The sequence below is a fragment of the Marmota marmota genome, unplaced genomic scaffold (genome assembly GCF_001458135.2).
Source record: "Marmota marmota marmota unplaced genomic scaffold, marMar, whole genome shotgun sequence".
Classification (NCBI taxonomy): Eukaryota; Metazoa; Chordata; class Mammalia; order Rodentia; family Sciuridae; genus Marmota; species Marmota marmota.
The window spans coordinates 10,799,657-10,819,888 of NW_025999990.1; the positions used below are offsets into that span (position 1 = coordinate 10,799,657).

At 39.5% G+C, this 20,232-nt stretch overlaps 1 protein-coding gene across 3 annotated transcripts in view; it reads left to right on the forward strand.

Annotated features, from left to right (window-relative positions):
• Positions 1 to 10,046: 10,046 nt before the first annotated feature.
• Alpk2 (alpha kinase 2) overlaps positions 10,047 to 20,232 on the forward strand; it is a 114,052-nt gene continuing 103,866 nt past the window's right edge. For 2 of the 3 annotated variants that reach the window (XM_048806155.1, XM_015482185.2), the window contains exons 1-2: positions 10,048 to 10,235; positions 10,476 to 11,033. The gene's annotated coding sequence lies outside the window, so the exon portion shown is untranslated. Of the gene's footprint in view, positions 10,236 to 10,475; positions 11,034 to 20,232 lie in introns of all 3 variants that reach the window. The other variant, XM_048806156.1, reaches the window with a different exon arrangement.

Sequence of the window (20,232 nt, forward strand, 5' to 3'; positions counted from 1 at the left end):
TTTGAAAATGGAAAGTCTCAAAAGCCTTCAAGAAATGATTCACAAATTATTCTACATACAAATTAAGCTTTTTAAAAAATATTATAGGTTAGGTAAAAATGTACGTGACAAATTGGCAAGTATGTTAAGGACAAGGAGTAACATACTTTTCTTTTTTTTTAATATTTATTTTTTAGTTGTAGTTGAACACAATACCTTTATTTTATTTATTTATATGTGGTGCTGAGGATTGAACCCAGGGCCTTGTACTTGCTAGGTGAGCACTCTACTGCTGAGCCAGAACTCCAGCCCAAGGAGTAACATAAAGTACTCTTACAAGTCCATATAAAATCAGTTATCAAAGAGAAGATGGGGGGCTGGGGATGTGGCTCAAGCGGTAGCGCGCTCAGCTGGCATGTGTGGGGCGCTGGGTTCGATCCTCAGCACCACATAAAAATAAAATAAAGATGTTGTGTCCACTGAAAACTAAAAAAATAAATATTAAAAAATTCTCTCTCTCTCTATCTCTTAAAAAAAAAAGAAGAAGATGGGCAAAGAACATGAACAGGCAGTTTGTGGACAAAAATCATTCAAATGGCTTTTGAAAATATACTTAGATTCTTTTTAAATAACAGAAATGTAAGTAAATAATATGATAATACTAATTCCATTCATCAAATTGGCAAAAAAAATTCTGATATATTGTATCACCAAGAGTGTTTCAAATTCAGTGTCTCAAATGTTAAGAATTTAAGTTAGTATTATTCTTTAAAGGCAATTTAACAATAACTATCAAAATCAAAATGCATTTACTGTTTAACCTAGCAATTGCATTTCTAGGAAAAATTTTCTGAATTTTTTTCTTGCCAGGGGGTTAAGCCATGATAATAGATTATTAAACCTACACTTGAAATAGCATTGTATAGATAAACCTAAGGAAACAGATTTCTCTACCCAGGTAATTAACAGCTTCTTTATTTGATGGGTGCAAGGCATATTTGTATATTAAGGAGGGTATCTTCTTACTGTCCCCGCTCCCATTGTTCTGATTTTCATCAATGATAGTGATATCTTCAAATTAACCCTTTGGGTTTTTTGCTTTGAGGTAAACATTGCTTTCTTTGGGCATTCTGTTTAAAGTACAAATATTCTCCAAAGTTAAGGCATGAAGTTTATTAAGGCATTAATGTCATAGTCAGTATGAGTTTAATTCAGATAAATATTACCAGCCTACTGTGGGGTGGAAAAAATACTAGGTGAAACTGATGATGCAATTGGTGAAAAGTGGTTGATAGTTGATAAATGTCTGAAAGTAGTGATTCCATTGTGTTGTTCACTAACTGCTTGCTCTCAGAGAGCTTGTTGAAAATGCAGATTTCTGGCCTTGATAGCACTGAATAAGAATCTCTGGGTACCTAAAATCTGTATTAAACAAGAGTCCCAGGTAATTCTGATGCATACATAGGAAAAGTTCAAAACTAACTGGCTTAAAAGTCATTTAAACGTCAAATAAAATCAGATGAAAATATCTTAGAGCCTATATTTTGTATTTATCTCTACTTTCAAATTGATGTTAAAATTGGGGAGTGAGTGGAATTCCACAACATTGCACGGTCAGAGCAGAGGGAAAACTGATGAGAGGGGTGAAGGACAGATAGTTGATTATCAAAGAAAAGGAAATGGGTAGATAGCACTAGGATGCTAACAGCCTCCAGGGGAAGGGAAGGATACCACTTTCCAACACAAGCAATCACCCTCTGGAAGGAAACCTAAAATCTATAAAGGGGCAAGACATCCCTACTCCCTTGGGCACCGCTCTGGGCTCTCTCCTCTCTGAAGTCCTTCCCCGCCCCTTCTGTTCTATCCCTTAAATAAAAACTTATTTCTTGCCTTGGCATTTCTCGGATATTTAATCTTCAACACCAGGGGAATGAGGACCAGATCCTAATTTTCAAGACCCATATTAATGAGATGGGGAGAAGATGGAGTGTAAAGAACAGGCCTGGGAAATGATGTTTCCAAAATTCCATCTTTCCTGCTGGGGTTGAGACTGGCCTGCTGAGGCTCCTCAGAATAACTACAATTGATTTTACCTTCCACTTTAATGAGTGCCATATCATAAATTAGTTTTTTGAGAGTGAATGAGGAATGTATTGCTAAGAGAAGACTATATGTTTAAGATCCTGCCATTCATTCACTCAAGGACTGATTTGAGCCTGTGCCAGCCAGACACTGAAAGAGTGAGCAAGTGCATCTCATAAAGCTTACAGACTGGCTGGGGAGAGAGGTAACAAGAAAATGAAATCAATATTGTCATTTGTTTCAAAACAAGTTTCTATGCTAATGGTAAAAACGGCAAGCTATCTTTGTTATTTTGTTTTACTGTATGGGGAAAAGCTAAAATGAGAAAATCCATAGGGCTTACAGGCTTTTTTTTTTTTTTTTTGTAACGAAAGAGCTATCTAAACAAGAGTTAATAAAGTACCATGGCACAAGCAATGATTTCAACAGCAATATAAATGCATCTCTCACCATCAGGAAATAATTTGTTTTAATGGGGTGGTTTTCAGAATTACTGTCTGCTATCCGCTGCCACCAGATCTTTGGGTTTGTCTGAATCTGTCAGATGGTCAAAATGAAGAAATTGGATTAGGTAATTGTGAAAGGACCTTGAAATTGTACTTGTTCTTCCAGAAAAGAGATTTCCTCCACTCCTTTAAACTGAAAATGGAAAAGGAGTGAGTTAAAAAAAAAGATCCAAGCTGTATCTTGGTTAAGTCTGGACAGATGTATCCAGATGAGGAATATCCACAAAAATGCCCATTACAGGCACGATACTGTGCTAACCTGGGCCGGAAACCCAAAGAATGAAGACAGGTCGGCAGCCTGTAGGACTTAACAAATACAGCTGAGAAAATTGTACATACCAAGTGATGTTCCTTTGTAGTCAGAGGAAACAGCTAAATGTATTTGGCTGTGGCTGCCTTGTCTCCCCTCTTGGCCAAGGGAGGAGGTAAGCTCCATCTTGCACTGTCTTCCCACCACCAAGAATCTAGGGAACTCAATGTGTCAAAATAAATGGAAGACAGATGAGTTCAGAGAAGGGGGATGCAGGAGTGGGGAATTGGAGCTGCTTGGAAGGGCTCCCCTTGAGCTGAGCTGTGAAGGAGGTTGGAGGAGTGTGGTGCAGAGGTTAACGTGCGGAGCTTGGTCACAGGGAAGAGGTGGGCCTGGTTGAAATACAGAATGCTGGGGAGTGGAGAGCAGAGTTCAGTGGAAGCAATTCTACCTAGGGCTCAATGTATCATGGTCCTGGGAATAAGCCTCAGATGGTCCAGCTTCACATTAGCTTAATGCCAGCATAAAATATGTTCTCTGAAAGATCTCCAAGGTGCTAATGATAAATGCCACAGACAATTTGTCATGGACTAAATTCTGATCCATACATATTACCAATCCACTGAGGAGACAGTATGGCTGACAATTGATACAGAAGTTGAGTAAATGAGGTAGGGAGAATGCCCCCATACTCCCTATGGGAGAGCAGACTGCAGAATCAGGGCTGCAGTAATTGATTCTTTGTTGACTTGACTGGGCCAGGGGGTGGCCAGATTGAAGATTATTTCTGGAAGTGTCTATGGGGGCATTTCCAGATGAGATTAGCATTTGAATCAGTGGACTCAGTAAAGCAGATGGCCCTCCCCAAAGTGGGTGTCCAGGGCTGAAATAGAACAAAAGGTGAAAACAGAAGTAATTTACCCTTTCTGCTTCCTGCCTGCCTACTTGAGCAGGGTCACTGGTCTTCTGTCTTGAACTAGGATTTACGCCATTGGTTGCCCTTGTTCTCAGGTCTTTAGACTTGGCCTAGAATTACCCCACCAGCTTCCCGGGTCTCCAGCTTGTAAGTGGAAAAACATGGACCTTCTCCACCTCCGTAATCACGTGTGCCAACTCCTCATAACAAATCTCTTCATTTGTTTCCTATTGATTCTGTTTCTCTGGAGAACCCTGAGTACCACAAGGACCTACTTTTTTTTTTTTTTTTTCAATTCATTTCTGGGTCAGCTTTATCACAGGACAATAGAGGACTCAAGAATGTTGGTCCAAGAGGTCTTAGATTTATGTCAAGCCTCAGGGAAGACTTAACAAAAAGTGAGAGATATGAAAAACCACAGAGTTCTAGAGGACTGGCCCGATGGCTATCTGCAGAGCAGCTGGCAGTGGCTGCAAGTGGTGGTGATGGTGGTGGACCTGGACGGAGGAGGGTAGGGGCTACTGCTGTGGCCCTGTCTGTGTCAGGTCAGGGTGTTGGATAGGAAAAAAATGGACTCATAACATGCCCATGAAGCAAATGAGCATGGATGAGTGCACGTGGACCATGCACAGATATTAACTGCTTACATTATTGGTCACATGCAGACGCCTTGACAGGTTGGGATGATGGCTTTCACTTTGGAATGAAGTTCTATTTATTTATCAGGAAGACAGGTCTGAATTACCTTAAGAGAGAGAGGGCTGTGGAACAGAGAAGGGCCATGTTCTCAACAGTGCAGCCACAACTTTGCCTCCCAAAGATGGGAGTTTGCGGGGCTGGCAAAACAGCCCAGAACTCAGCCACGTGAGCATTTTATACCAAGAGAAGTTTGACCAACTTGCACAAAGCCTAGACAATACTTTGGAGTTCCATAAAGGGCAATTGGGGTGAATTGTGCCTCAGAAAGCTATGACTTGGAGTGATTCTCTTTTGTGAAATTTTGCTCCAGGGAAGGAACTTAGACTTTTCCTAACCTTTGTTGTTGTTGTTAGATATTGTTAGATGCCTCCTATCAGGTTGAGAAAATTACCTTTTATTTTTAGTTTGTTGAAATTTAAAAAAAAATTGAAATGGGGTCCAAGTTGCTCAGGCTGGCCTCAAACTTGTGGTCCTCTGGCTGGGGTAACAGGTGAGTGCCAGTGTTGGCTACTGAGAATGTTTAATCATGATTGGCTGTTGTGTTTTTTTAAAAAATTAATTAATTAAATAATTTTAATTAGATATATATAACAGCAGAAAGCATTTTGATTCATCACAATTGCAGCACAACTTTTCATTCCTCTGGTTGTACATGATGTAGAGTCACACCATATGTGCAGTCATACATGTACCTAGGGTAATGATGTCCATCTCATTCCACCATCTTTCCTGCCCCATGCCTCCTCCCTCCTCTCCCTTTTGTCCAAAGTTCCTCCATTTTTCCCACATCCCCTGCCCCCATTATGGATCAGCATCCACTTATCAGAGAGAACATTTGGCCTTTGGTTGTTGTGTTTTGTCCTACTTTTTCTGCCTCTGTTGAGTGGATGATGTGGTTTTGTCTTTTATTCCATTAACAGAGCATTATATTAATTGAATTTTAGATGTTAAAACATCCTTGCATTCCTAGGATCAATCTCAGTCAGTCATGGTGTATAATCCTTATGATATATTTCTGGATTCAATTTGGTAAATTTCATTAAGGATATTTGTATTTATGTTTCTGAAAGCTATTTTTTTTTAGTTTCATTTTCTTGCAACATTTTTGTCTTGCTTTGGTAGCAAGGTAATACCAAGAAACAGTTTCTATTGACAGTTTTTTTTTCCTCCGTAAAAATATACTTTTCTGTTTCTTTGCATGTATCGTAAATTTTTGTTGCAAACTTGTCATTTTAGATTGTATATTGTGGTAACTCTAAATTACCCTCTCCCTGCCAAAGGTTGATGTTGCTTTTTGGTTAATAATTTATTATTAATAATTAATAGTTTAATAATTTGCCTAGAATAAATCTATAAGATTTGTCTTCCCAAAGTGTGTGAAAATGGATCTCTCTGCTCAGTTATATATATATATTAAATCTTGATTTTATTGTTTGTTTTTGTTCTTTGAGATTGTATCTCATTATGTCGCCCAGGTTGGCCTCAAATTCCTGCACTCAACTGATCCTCCTGCCTCAGCCTCTCATGTGCTGGGACTTTAGGTACATGGTACCATGCCTGACATACAAAAAAGCTTGACTTCCTGGGGGTGGCCCCCTTGTATGAATAACTTTGTGGTCAGCTAAGGATTGGACAGAGGTGGTGCCCAAATACCTTGAGCCATTAAATCTTCTATCTTCTGCCAGTGAGTTAGTGTGTGGATAGGGGAGTACATTCAAATATCTACCCTGATGTTTACTTTCTGCTGGGCCTTGTTGAATCTCCTCTGGATATGCTAAGAATGTGTAGATTGCTGGGTTCTCCAATGTGCATGTATGCAGCATCAATCTGTCAGATGTTTGTCTCAACCCAATCTCATCTTTGGCTAGTAGAGCTTTTGGTCCTATTCATTTGTGGCTGCCAAGGTCACATCCATCAGTAACACTTCTGGGCATAAGCATTTTCTAATGCCCCATATATAGTGAGCCTTCTTCGATCATGTCAATGAAAATGCCCATGCTCAGAGCTTGCCTATAGAACATCTCTGATATCAGAGTAAGAAAAGGGAATGAGAGCTGTTTCAGGCAAGAATATTGTAGATTAATTGTTATTACCCAAAGTCAAAAACTTTTTTAAGCACAAATGCTTCTCAAAGTGTTATATGTCTTCTGTTGAATTCCAGAGCACCAATATAGTGATTTGTCTATATTGTCCATTTTATTATTGGTTTTTGGGAAGAAGGTTTTCTGAAATTCTGTTTTTAACGGAGGAAAAATCCCAAGTCCTAACTATTATGTCTGTGTTAAACTCTTAGTTGCAAAAAGTTGAAGACCCCATAAAAGCAGAGAAAATTGATAATCTTAGATATCCAGGTTGAGAAAAAAGGCACAAACTGATCTAGTACATTAGCAAGTAACATGAAAAATTGGGGAAAAGGCTTGATTTGAACCTAACCTTGCTCTTTACACTATAGCAGTATGACCAAAGAACCTCTTACAGGGCCCCTGTTTAAAAAGTCTCACCACCCCCCGATAGCACCATCCTAGGGATCAAGCCTCCAAACATGAACCTTTGGGAGGGCACACAATTAAACAATATCCAAACCACAGCAAAGCTGATCAAAAAAATTTAAAAAGACAACCCATGTATGAAAAAGGGTTAAAGAACTTTTATAACCTCAATAATAGTGAAAGAAATGCATATTAAACCAGATACCAATTTTTATTTATATTTTTAGTGTTGAGAATTGAACTCAGGACTTGGCACATAACTTGGCAAGCATTTCACCACTGAGATACATCCCCATCAAGGTGCAAACATTTAAAGGACAGTGATCAGTGCCAAGATTACTTTCTTGGGGATGTGGGCCATCTTATAGCTGGTGGTGGAAACATAATGCAGTACAACTGCTAGAGTTTTGTTTGGTAATATGTCTTAAACCTTGAAAACATTATTGGGCAAAGGGGAGGGAGGGGAGAGCATGGGGGCAGGAAAGATGGTGGAATGAGATGGACGTCATTACCCTAGGTACATGTATGACTGCACATATGGTGCGACTCTACATCATGTACAGCCAGAGGAATGAAAAGTTGTGCTGTAATTGTGTACTATGAACCAAAATGCATTCTGCTGTCATATATACCTAATTAAAATAAATAAACAAATAAATTAATAATTTAAAAAAGATATACCGATTCTGATAAAATTGTATTTTTTATTAATATTTTGCAAGTATTTTAGAACTTCATCTTCTCTTTAAGAATTTTATAGGAATCTATTAACTGGGATGAAAAATGCCACAACAGGACAGAGTATTGCTTATAATATTTTTTTACCATGGTACTTGAGGGGGGAAACTGCCTGTTTCCTGGACCTACCTGAGTGACTGGCAGCCATTTTAAATAGGTGAGCTGAATGAAGGTTGCAAATGCATGTTTCAGGTCATGCCCACCCAGGAGAAGCCCTGGACCCTGGAGAAGGATGAAATGTTGGGAGGAAATTCTCTCAGAGCTGGGAGGACCCTGCCCCAAACATTGACTGCTCTGTGCAGCAGGAGTGACCTGCTTAGTTCTTGGCCGGAGGACCCTGGCAGGACCTCTCACCTGACATGTGATTGGTGTAAGTCTCAGCCAAGAATGTGCTCAGCTGGGAAGGGCATGACATCACTTGTGCCATTCTACACCAGCATTTAGGACTTTTTGTGCCAGGCAGACGAAAATGAGCAGATAAACTACTCACGTACCATCCTAACTCAAGTTATAGAAGAGAAGAGCAGCACAAGAAATGAATAAATTTGCTCTAAGTGTTCAGATTACACTAAGGGGTTGGGGATATAGCTCACTTGGTAGAGTGCTTGCTTTACATGTACAAGGCCCTGGTTTCAATCCTCAGTACGAAAAAAAAAAAAAATCACAACAAGTCAGGAACTGATTATATTCCTGTCCCCAGCAAGCCTAAGGTGGCTGTGACTACAGTGGCTCCAATTCATTTGGGAACCCCAAAAAATAATAGTGGGAATTTTGGGGAAGCCCAAAAGGAACTCTCAAGAGTTCTAAGGTCCTTAGAAGGACAATACCTCTACAAATAGTTCTTTTCCTTTTTTTTTTATAGGTTTAGAAAAATAGATTACTTAAAACATGTTGTTTTTTTTTTTTTTTTAATACTCCATACTGCTTGACTTGGAATTATACTCAAGTTTTTATGTCTTTACATTTAATCACAAACTCATGTATTTTTTTGGTGCAATTGAGGTACACTAACTTAGGACTTCTTTTTTCTCTTCAACATCTTACTCCTTCCATCTCTCCTTTAATAATCACAGAAAATTCAAAGCAAGGGTCCTGAACTAATTGAACTTAATTTCAAGATCTCTGATTTTCTTCTATCCCTGCTCCTTAAAACCTAAGATTAAAATAAAAATTCCATGGCTGCAGGCTAACAAGATGATAATGAAGCAAATATGGTCAAATCAGTCAGTTATTCTATCAATCACCTATTTATTCTTCTTCTGCTCCATTATTTTTTTGTGAGATGAATTCTAGAGATTGAAGGAGTTCGTTTTTCAACTTGTTTGTGAGAAGGAAAATTAAGTTTCACAGTGAAATACATTCTACTGTCATGTATAACTAAAAAAGAACAAATAAAATATTAAAAAAAAAGTTTCAAGGTTTAGATTAAAGTACTCCCAGGTAACTTGTCTTTCATAACCATATCAGATTCATCTGTTGCTTTGGGGCATGTGTATACTTTCAGCTTTGTCCTCTTCTGCTGTGTGTGACATTTGTTTATTATTTACCATTACTCCTCCTCCTCTCTTTATTCCCATCTTCAAGTTATCTCTCTTTGTCTAGAAAAGCCCCTGTGAAATGTTCAGCTTTACAGAAAACCAAAAAAATACCCATAGTCAGTGATCCTTGGTAACTCGTGCATTCTGTTGCATTGCAAAGGTGTGATCTCAGAGACAGGTGTTATTTTATTTTATTTTTTATTTTTTTATTAGTTGCTCATGACAATGCAATGATCTTGACATATCATACATTTGAATCAAATGGGGTATAATTTCTCATTTTTCCAAGTGTATAGGTTGCAGAATCACATTGGTTATATGGCCACATATTTACATACAGCAATACTAGTGTTTATTTGACAGGTGTTATTTTATTTTATTTTTCTTTTTTAACTAAAGGAAAACTTTTATTTAAACTGTGCAATCAATCAGTATTTAGACAGCAGTTTCATAAACATTTTGGCATTTAAACTTTTATTAATTTTTGGCATGACCTGTAAGGGTAGAATACAAACTACCCTGGGGGAGGGAAAAAATACTAAAAAATATTTACTATGATGCTAGAAAAAAGAAAACAAACCCACATTATTAAACAAAATGTTTTAGATTCTTAGCATTCAACGTCTATCTTCCTGTAAGAAGATAATATTCAGAAACAAATTGATTCTACAGTACACTTATTCATGTTTAACCATTTTAGATAATTGTTTTTGGTCTGCAAAACAACTTTGCTTTTGAGGATTATAGTGCTCATACCAGAGTGAAAATTTATAGTTATGTCCCTTTCAAAGTCACCCACTTGGAGCTGCTAATTTTAGCTGTCTCTGGGTCTCACAAGAGGTTTCTTTCTAAGCTGTCAGTATTCAGGTGCCATGCATTCAAATACTTTTGTCGTGAGACAAAATAGCTTCAGAAGTATACATCTGGATTTTTTTTTTCTTGGATTTGTACAAAATTCAACCATAGAAATGCCCACAGTACAAGTTGACTTTGCAAAACAGGGAGAGTTTCTGGCAATCTGAAGGAATAAAGCTCATGGTATTTCTTCTGTGACTTTCTTCTGATCTTTGTGTATTCTTTTATTTCTTACTAGTATAGTCAAAATAGGAAGAGGGTGTGGATGTGCATGTGGAGGGGGAGGCGGGGTAGGGAGGGCAGGGGAGAATGGGTCCTGCCTTGTTTCTGTGGCTCAGAGAACTTCCGAGGACGACTATAGTGCCATTTCTAAATGAACAACACATGACTCTTATTTTCACCTCTTCTCTGCCCTCCCTTCAGGTTTCCTATGTACTTCAAGCGCCTGCTCCCTGTGGTACAAAACTCTGGTGTGTGTTACTCCAGCCTCCTGGAGCCGTTTTGCTTTCCTAAGAGAGGAGCCATTAACTCCTGCAGGGTCTGTGCAAGGAGCTGTCCGTGTCCCCACAGCAGCAGTCAGTGACAGCTCATCTGGGTTTCATCAGCTCTCTGGGGCAGCGTTTCACCAGGCCCCTTTGCCAGAGCCTCCCGGGCGTCAACAAGTGTCGCACCTACTGCAGAAACAGCCCTCAAGTTTCATCACAGTGATGCTCAAAAATATTCTCCAGCTTCAGCAATGACCTAGTTCATTCAAGGGCAGGGGAAAAAATGCCCTTCTTCCAGAACTTGCCCAGGCACAGTGTTTTCCTCTTAGGAAGACAGGACTCCCAATTGTGCTTTGATCAGTTTTTGGAAAAGACCTTGAATTTGAATCCCTGTCCCAGAAACCGTGTCACCTGATCAATGTCTCAGATACAGCCTGGGGAGCCCACCACGGATCCAGCCCTCCAATAACATCTCTTGGACAAACAGTACTGAAAAGTAAGTATGGAGACTGTTTCTTACTGAAGGGATGGCTGTGCTTTAAATACATAATCATTTAGCAGACTGCTTCCTTAAGAACTAAAACAAGATGAAGCAAGGGGTATCTGGGTGGGACGCTGGGGCATACCACAGTTTTAATGTGGCCAAATTCTCTTGGTCTGGTAATTTAAGTCCACTCTGACCTTTCTTTTCTTTTTCTTTTTTTTTTTTAAATTATGATTATTTAAAAATGTTTTTTATTTTGGCTTGACAATAATTAAAATAGTTTCCTTCAAATTGTGTCTGTCTTAACAATTAGATAAAACAGAGGATAACTGAAAGGAGTGGTCTGCAGGGGCTTTGCAAAGTAACATGAAAAATTGAGACAGTTATCTGGGTAATTCTGACCCCGGATACTTCTGCCTGATATAAATGAGTATTTTAGTCAAAAGTTATTCCTCTTCCCTTGGATTATCTGAACAATTGAAAATTTGAAAATTTGCCCTTTCTGGAGGACACAGCAGTAATTTTTGTGATAACAGGTAATGCAAGTTGCTAAAAAGTTCTCTGATTATTTCAAAATGGCTCAATGGCTCATGCAAATATTCATCCAGTTGTTAAGTAGGGTTTTTTTTTTTTTAATGTAAGGCAAAAAGTCAGTAAAAAAAATGCCTGCTGATAAAAAGGCACCACCATCATGTTACATTTTAATCAACACATCTAAACTTTAGAGCCACTGATTAAGGGTGTCAGTTACAGACATCTGACAATCATTTAAAAATAGATAAAAGCAAGAACAGCATTTAGAATTGCTTCTGCTTAAATTATTTCCTTTCCTCAACCTTCCCCTTGTGCAAAGGAAGCCCTCATTTTTGAAGAATAATTAATCAGGAATGGTAGTCATTCTTACTGCTCTGGAGGCATACGGTTTATTTCACAACACTGTGCCTTCTAGGGGTAAAGAATGGGCTTGGAACCCGGGATGCTGAGAGCTACCTTCTGAATCAGCAACTCTACAAATCCTGTACTAAAAGGTGCTGATGGCCAATAGACATATTCAGATCTTGGAAACCAGGATTTGAAACCAACTAATTGTCTTTCGGCTCCCAAATAACATTCCTCCTTTAATGTTTATATAAAACACTTGATCAAAATTTGGGGATTCTTTTAGGTAGGACAGAATTCCTGTTTTTATCACCTGACCCCCCCAAAAAATAGAAACATTAGTTTTTTACAGCTCCATGCACACTTACATGTAGCTCTCAGCCTATGTGCAAGGGGAGGGCCATTGTGAGTAGTCTCATCTGGATGGAGCTGGGAACGAAGGGAGCCCAGGCATCGCAGTCAGATTCGGAATCAACTTCTGACTCCAGCACAGTTTTTCCAAATGTCTGAACCCCAGTTTTTTTTTTTCATCTGTAAAATGAAGAAAATGACATCCACTTTACCAGAATTGATGTGTGATTAGATGAGTAAATATATCTAACATATCTGCCACATCTTAGTTTCTCAACAAGTTAGTTCATCACCTTTGTTCATTCAAAGCTTCTTTCTCTCTCTTTCTTGTTGCTAAGACTTCAGGATATGATACTAATATTAACTCTATGAAGTAATAGAAACTATACCTTAGGGATATTGGTAGGGTGATTAAACAAACAACATGGAAAATTAGACTCTGAGGAAAATTCTGTATTTGGAAATAGTGCGTTTGGAAATAAAATTAATTTTAAAAAAGAACTATGTTTTGGAATGCATCTAATAAATAAGAAAAACATTTTACAGAAAATTATTGGCCATATGTTTACTATCTAAAAAGAGAGATAGAGATTTATCAACATCATCTTAGACTACTTTTATCTAGCAATACCATATTTAGATATGAGTGTTTGGGAATGGATAGGAATGGAAGATGGAGTTAATCTATATATAAGGTGATGTCCATGATTATTATGGAAACTATGAAAACTGAGGCCCAAGTCCAGACTTTCCTCAAAGATGATAGTTGAGACCTGCATTGATTAGATGTAGGTGCTATGGAGTGGAGTGGATAGAAGTGGAGGTGATGACTCTGAAGAGGATTGTCAGTATGTGGGGGGCTGAGCAGAGATAGTACCTGGATGGGCTGTCTCAGGAGCAGTGCAGTTTCCAGTGCTAGGGACCACCCTGCGGGCTGAAATCGCAAGGTCCATGGTGAAAGTTCACAGTGAGCAAGGCGCTCCCTTGTTCTGAAGAGAGGGTGAGTCAGGCACAGGAAGGGCAGGTGAGAATCACCAGACTTGTGAGATAGCTCCAGAGAACTTTACAGATGTCATTCTTATTAGCCCTTGTTTTTACCATCTTAGTCAAAAGTATCACTCCACAGCTTTCCCCAGACAAAATCAGGGTGATTTTGATGGATTTTCTGTTTGAGCTACCGACTGGTTCACATGGAAATGCCAAAAAGGAAAACTGGAATTGGAGAAATGTAAAAAAAAAACTTGGGAGAAAATGGTGTCATCTAGGGGCTAGCAAAAATGAAGGCGTAAATACCCAGCCTACACAAGAGAAAAGAACATTTTAAAAAGTTTAGAGGCTTTATTAGGATTTCTGCAGATGTGCGTCCTCCTGGCATGGTCTAAAAGGGCACAACCAATCAGGGCACTGGACCTCTGATTGAAGAGACAGACAGCAGGCTAAAGAGAGGCTCAGTCCTGGAAAGCTCAGGTCTGGACACCCGGAACCTACCTCTCAAGGGCCAAACTCTGCATGGCTCCTAATGACACATCTGGGGTGGCACCAGTCACCTGGATCTTCAATTGATCCTCACCCAGCTCTTAGATAACCAGGCTCATTTTTCCCCTCAATCCATGTCTAAGACATTTTCCTGAGTCCAATTATTCTCAAACTTTCAAGTGCATCCATTTAAAGTGAATGTTGTTAAAATACCAGTTGCTGGGCTCTACCCCCAGAGTCTCTGATTCTGAGGGCCCCAAGAATTTGCATTTTTTTTTCCTGGTGATGCTGATGGTGAAATGCCCTGCTTCAGACATTTCTTTGGCTTGCAGTTCCTCAAGAAAACCTGCTTATGCTTCTTATTTTCAATCACTGAACTTGCCTTCCTTCTCAGAGACACCCAGGTCACTGATACAATGTGCTAGTGCTGTACTGAACACAAAAGAAAAATCAATCGGGTATCCTGCACGCAAACCCGTTACAGTATGGCTATGTATGAGGGATGCTGGGCTCTCCAGAAAGGTACCCTGCCTTCTGCCGGCTTTCTTTTTCCTGTGGAGGACCAAGGGAAAGACGTAAGCTTCGCACTGATTGGATCACTGCCACCACTGTCTGAGAGTGCTACGTGATGATTGGCTTAGACTTTGGTTAGTGAACCAATCAGTGGGCAAGAGTGCTTATCAGTTTAGACCAATCAGAGTCCACGGAGCAGGAAGGGCGAGGTCCTGCCTGCTCTAGTCACCAGGCGGCCAAGCGATAGGAGACCCATGGAACTGTTAAGAGGATGCTTTAGAGTTTCAGGATTTTTTTTTTTTTTTTTTTTTTTTAAGAAAGGTCTCTAAAACTCATACTGTCACTTCCTTTAGTCATAAGGTTAGCTATGAGCAGCGGCCATGTTTTAAAGATTTAGGATGAACCTGCTTTCAAGTTCAGCCCCGACAAATTAAAATATTCTTCCACAAAATAGGCTTACTGTCAACGGAATGAACCTTGGCTCCTAAGATGCTGTAACTGGCTGAGTTGAAGGATGATAGTAAAAGATGTGCAGAGGTGACTACCACCCACCACTACCATATCCCCACACAGCTGATGTGCTTTGAGTCAGTGTACTGAGAGGTGGTTAGTTCAGCATAATGAATTCAGGCTCAGTACATTACTCCCAGAGTGGATCTTATTCTTGTGTGCAGGGCAAGGAGTGGGTTAGATAGAAGAGAACCGAAGATTTCCTAGGTTCTCTTCTATATTGCCTGGTTCCTGAAATTCCACATCATTTCATCTCTTGGACCCATTTAAAATAAATGCTCTCTACAGAGTTGCCCTGGGAGTTCTGTTACAGGGTAAAGGAGCTGGAGGACTCTGGGAGTCTGGGCAAATGTGGAGGATGAGAGGAGGAGCCAGAGGAGGATGTCTTTACTATGTGGTGTTCTTATTGATGGCCCTGCTGGCACATTACCAGATTGCTCACTACAATCAGCCTGCAACATTTAACTTCAAACCAGAATGATATTAATCAGTTAATTCATGAAAGTTGGTCTCATTACACCTCCACAACCTGTGCACTTTTAGCCTTATAAGCTCTCCTGTCATCCCTGTCTTTACTCTGAGAGAGATCAAGGATGAGATGAGCAGGGGACTGTATCCTTTGAATACAACACACTGAGAATCAGAATCAAGAAACCTAGATTCTGCTACTAACAAGCTGTGTGACCTGGGAAAATTCACTTAACCTGCCTGTGTTTCAGATGTGTTTTCAAACTGTAAAATCAGGGAAGGGACTAAGCTCTTGCACAGGTTTCATTTAATATCTAACAATTTGTTTTAGCCTTCCCTTAAGGAATTGGAAATTGGCACAGGTTTTAAAGAGAGGAGAAGAGAATCATTGGGAAGACCCTCCATCCATTTAAAAAAATTTAAAAAGAAAGTTCAAAACAAATTGAAAGAAAGCAGCAGCTACAGCTCAGCCTTTCTCATGTCTCTGTGAGTGTCTGTATCCAGACACACTTGCACATGCAGAGGTGTTCACTATTAATAATGAAAAATTAAATTTCATTTCTTTATTAGCTAACATATATAAAGTTACTATCTTAAGTAATATTACCCCCCCCCACACACACTGGGGCCCTCTTCCAGGGGCAACCAGATTACAAATTTCTTGCATATTTCTAAAGTCATTATATGTCTAAATAAACATATTAGGATATTCTTTTTGTCTTTTTCATTTTTTTTTTTTGGTTTTGGGGATTGAACCCAGGGGTGCTTTCTCACTAAGCTACATTCCCAGTGTTTTTTATTTTTTGAGACAGGTTCTTGCTCAATTGCTGAGTCTGGCCTTGAACTTGCTATCCTCCTGCCTCAGCCTCTCAAGTCACTGGGATTATAGTCATGCAACTACCTTGCCTGGCAGGAAATTCTTCTTTTCTAATACATGGATAGCATAGTCTGCACTTCTATACTCTATTTTACTTAACAATAATATATCTTGGAGATTATTCCATGTCTGTGTGTACAGAACTGCCTTGTTCTTTTTTAATGCCCTCTTCTATTTAAGAAATTCCATTGTTTAGATATACCATAACCATATTCCTAAGAATTAATATTTCAAGAGCTTTGTAATGTTTTGAACAACTAATAATAAAAAAGAAAAAAGAAAAAAAGAAAAAAAATTAAAAATTCCATTGTTTAGATATACCATAACCATATTCCTAAGAATGAATATTTAATTTTGTTATTACAAGAAATGCTGCAATGAATATTGTAGGTGCTCCTTAAGTGCTTGTCTCCTGTGCTAATACAAAATTTAACGTGAGACATATTTTAAGTATCATGTCATTCGCCCTTTCTAACTGTTCATTTCAACAACTTTTTAGTTAATTTACCAAATTGCATGACCATTGCTATAGATAACTTTTAGAACAGTTTTGTCCCCTGAAAAAATACTTATCCTTCATGTGGATTTATTAGTGTTCTCTCCATTGTTCATACCTCCAGTAGTTGCTAACTTACTTTCTGTCTCTGTTGCTTCTTTTGGTTATTTTGCATAAACAGAATCATACAACATGTGGTCACTTGCGTCTGGTCCTTTTACTCAGTGTAATAAAAGCATTATTGGAGGTTCATCCATGTCATATCATGTACATTTGCTTTGGCCCTTTTCATCCATCAGTTGTACAGCCATGCCATATTTTGTTTAACTACTCACTAGCTGGAGATTTGAGTTGTTTTCAATTTGGGGCTATTCTGAATAATACTGCAAAGAATGTTTGTGTACAAGTCTTAGTGCAGAAATCTGCTTTTATTTCTCTTGGTAAGATACCTAGGTGTTGAATGGTTAGGTCATGTGGGAAATTTAGGTTTAATTTCTTTAGAAACTTCTGGATTGGTTTTCAAAATGTCTTTACTATTTTTAAATCCCCACTATCAATATATGAGGATTCTTCCTGTTCTCCACATTCTCACTGCAACATTTGGTATTTATTATAGCCATCCTAGTGGGTATGTAGTGGTATCTCATTATGGTTTTAATTTGCATTTCCATAATGACTAATGATGTTGAGCATCTTTTCTTGTGCTTATTTTATTGCCTCTATTTCTCACATACAACCCTAAAATCATGCCTAAGAAAGAAGCTTAATATTTGTGTTCCAGAAAACCTGGGCTCCTAGCTCAGCTCTGCCACTTGCAGGCCATAAGAAATTAGGCTTGTTATATCAACCCTTTACTTAAGCTTCCAGGTCATTATCTGTGAGGTGGGAAAGAATATCTACATGGGGGGTTTCGCTGTGAGGACTCTATGTCTATGTGGTGCCCAGCCACGGGACTGACACATGGGAGGCACCAAAATGTGTTAATTGTCTCTTCCTGCATGGTCTGTCTCCATCCCTGCCCCAAATGTCAAGAACCCATCTTTGGGGAGGGTACTTCCCCTAACTAACATGGGACTGGGTATTAAGTGACAGTGGGTGTGGTGTCCAAATCTTCAGTAATTCAGAAGGCAAATTTAGGAACACCATTGCCATTGGATTAGGCTGGTTAATCAGAACTAATCCCTCCTGTCCCCAGTGTGAAGGCACTCTGACGACTGGCTTTCCTGCCAGCTCCATGGTCTGTGTGTGGGCTGTGGCCTCTTTCCTGATCCCTTCAACTGCCAGCAGCCTTTCTGCTGACAGCAGCCATGCCACTGGCTTTCTGTGTGAGGCAGATTGGCCAAAATGAAACCTGGCATCATTTGAGTGTTTTAAATGTTCCAAGAAATCCTCTAGCCTCTCACTTGCTCTCCACCAATTTGAGAAAAAAGGCTTTATTTTTGGAATTTTGTTGATGTTAAATCCAAAGTCCTTGATAATAGATAACATTTATACTAGGCTCACTATGCTGTTCAAAAGAGCTTCATTCAGACTGACTCCATTTTCATAGCAGCCAAACTGAGTAGATACTGCTATTATCTTAGTTTCATAGATGAAGAAACTGAGGCAGAAAGAAGTGGCAGAGCTAAGACTTGAACTGAGGGAGCACGGTGCAGGAATCTGCACTCTTCAGCGCTACAGCACACTGCCATTCCCCTAAAGGACCTGCTGTTGTGGAAGACCCAATAATATGCACATGTGAATACTCTTCCACCTGATGATTCTGTTTCTTGGTATCTAGTCTAGAAAACTACATGCACAAGGCAGCATGTGCCAGGATGTTCCATGAGATAGCATTTGTAAACCGGGAAACCTCCAGCCAAGCTAGGCATCATTATCGTACAAAAGCAGAGAGAGAAAGCCTGGTACTGCCATGCTGTGGGATACCAATATCACCTAACAGTTTTTAAGAAAGGATGGAGCCCTTTAGGGATTGGATGGATAGTGTAAGATTCCTGAAACTTATTATAAAGTAAAATAAGGCAACTGTAAGGAAAGCATATACAATCAGGCTCCATTTAAGTAAAGGCATTTAACATTTTTAAACAAGTGATAAACCTTCTCTGGACTATACAACTGAAATAAAGAGAGAAAGGGAGGAAGGAAGACAGCCCAGTGTTCTTTCCAGTTAACATGCCGTTCCTGTGAAGTCATCTGTGAAGCCCACCACGGCCCCCTCTGCTAATACTAGCAATTCCACGTTGACTTGTCATCTCTAGCAGAGAATGATAAATGTGTCCTCATGCATTCTCACCCTTAGAGAAGCCGCGACACATGAACTGTGGCCTGACTTAACTCTCCTCTTTCTTTCCAGAGAACAGTCAGTGCCCTTGATGAGATGCATGGTAACTAACCTGCCTGTGTGAGTCAGACGGGGTCTGTGTGCGTGTCAGTGTTTTCACGTGCGGGGTGCCACCGTCAGGAAGTAGCCACTTAGGGAGGAGTCTCGGCTGACGCACAGGGTCCTCACCGTGGGCCCAGCTCTTGATGCCTGGGCATGTCCTTTTTCCCTTCCCATCCACAGCAGTGGTCTCAGGAACAGGAGCCGAAGGAATCATGCCCTGAAATTACTTTTACAGATAAGGATTACTCTTGGAGACATGTTCACCCACTAATTAGTACATCACTTAAAAAACAAATCATTGTGGTAACCCACAGCAGAAAAGGAAACACATGAAACAAGCCAAGTCTTTCCTTAGAGCCTCCTGATTACTAGTATGAAAGCAATTATGTAACAGTTTCTTACACTGAAATTGACATACAATATTCTAGTCCTCAGAACATCATCTCCTTTTACAGAGGAGGAAATAAGCTCAATACCTTGCCCAGGTAAATAGATATAGATTTGTCCCTGCTAACTTGGATTGTGTCCCCAGGCCTATGATGCCTCCCAGTTAGGAGAGCATTTTCCAGCTATAAGATCTCCCAAATTGCTGGAAAGTCACTTAGGAATGTGGTGAGACAGGGTAGATATCCTCTTGCCCAATAGTTGCTCCAAAAAAGTGTTGTAGATTGTCCCAAAAAAGGAACTAAGTACTGATACATGCTACAACATGGATGAGCCTTGAAAACATGCTAAGTGAAAGTTCTATTTATCCAAATGTCCAGAATAGGCAAATCTATATAGATAGGAAGTAGGTTAGTAGTTACCTAGACCAGTGTGTGTGTTGGTACTGGGCATGGAAATAGGCAGGAGGTTAAAGCTAAGTGGTATTGGGCTTTTGGGGGCAATGAGAACATTCTAAAGTGATTGTTGCTAGGGTTGCATGAATGTCACATTTTAAGTGAGTGAATTGTATGTTACATGGATTATCTCATTAAACTTGTCTTTAATTTAATTTATTATTATTTTTGTACTGGGGGATTGAACCCAGGGCCTCATGCATGCCAGGCAAGTGCTCTATCACTGAGCTACATCTGCAGGCTAAACCTGTCTTTATAAAGGGAGATGATAAGAGAGACAGCATCGTTATGGGTTAACAATTCACAGGAGCTGGGCTTTCTGACTTGAAGCCACAATTTTATATATTTGTGGACCCCTGTTCCATCCTTGTGTTGTACTGAGGGCAGAAGATGAGTATATGAACACAATTTGCAGCACT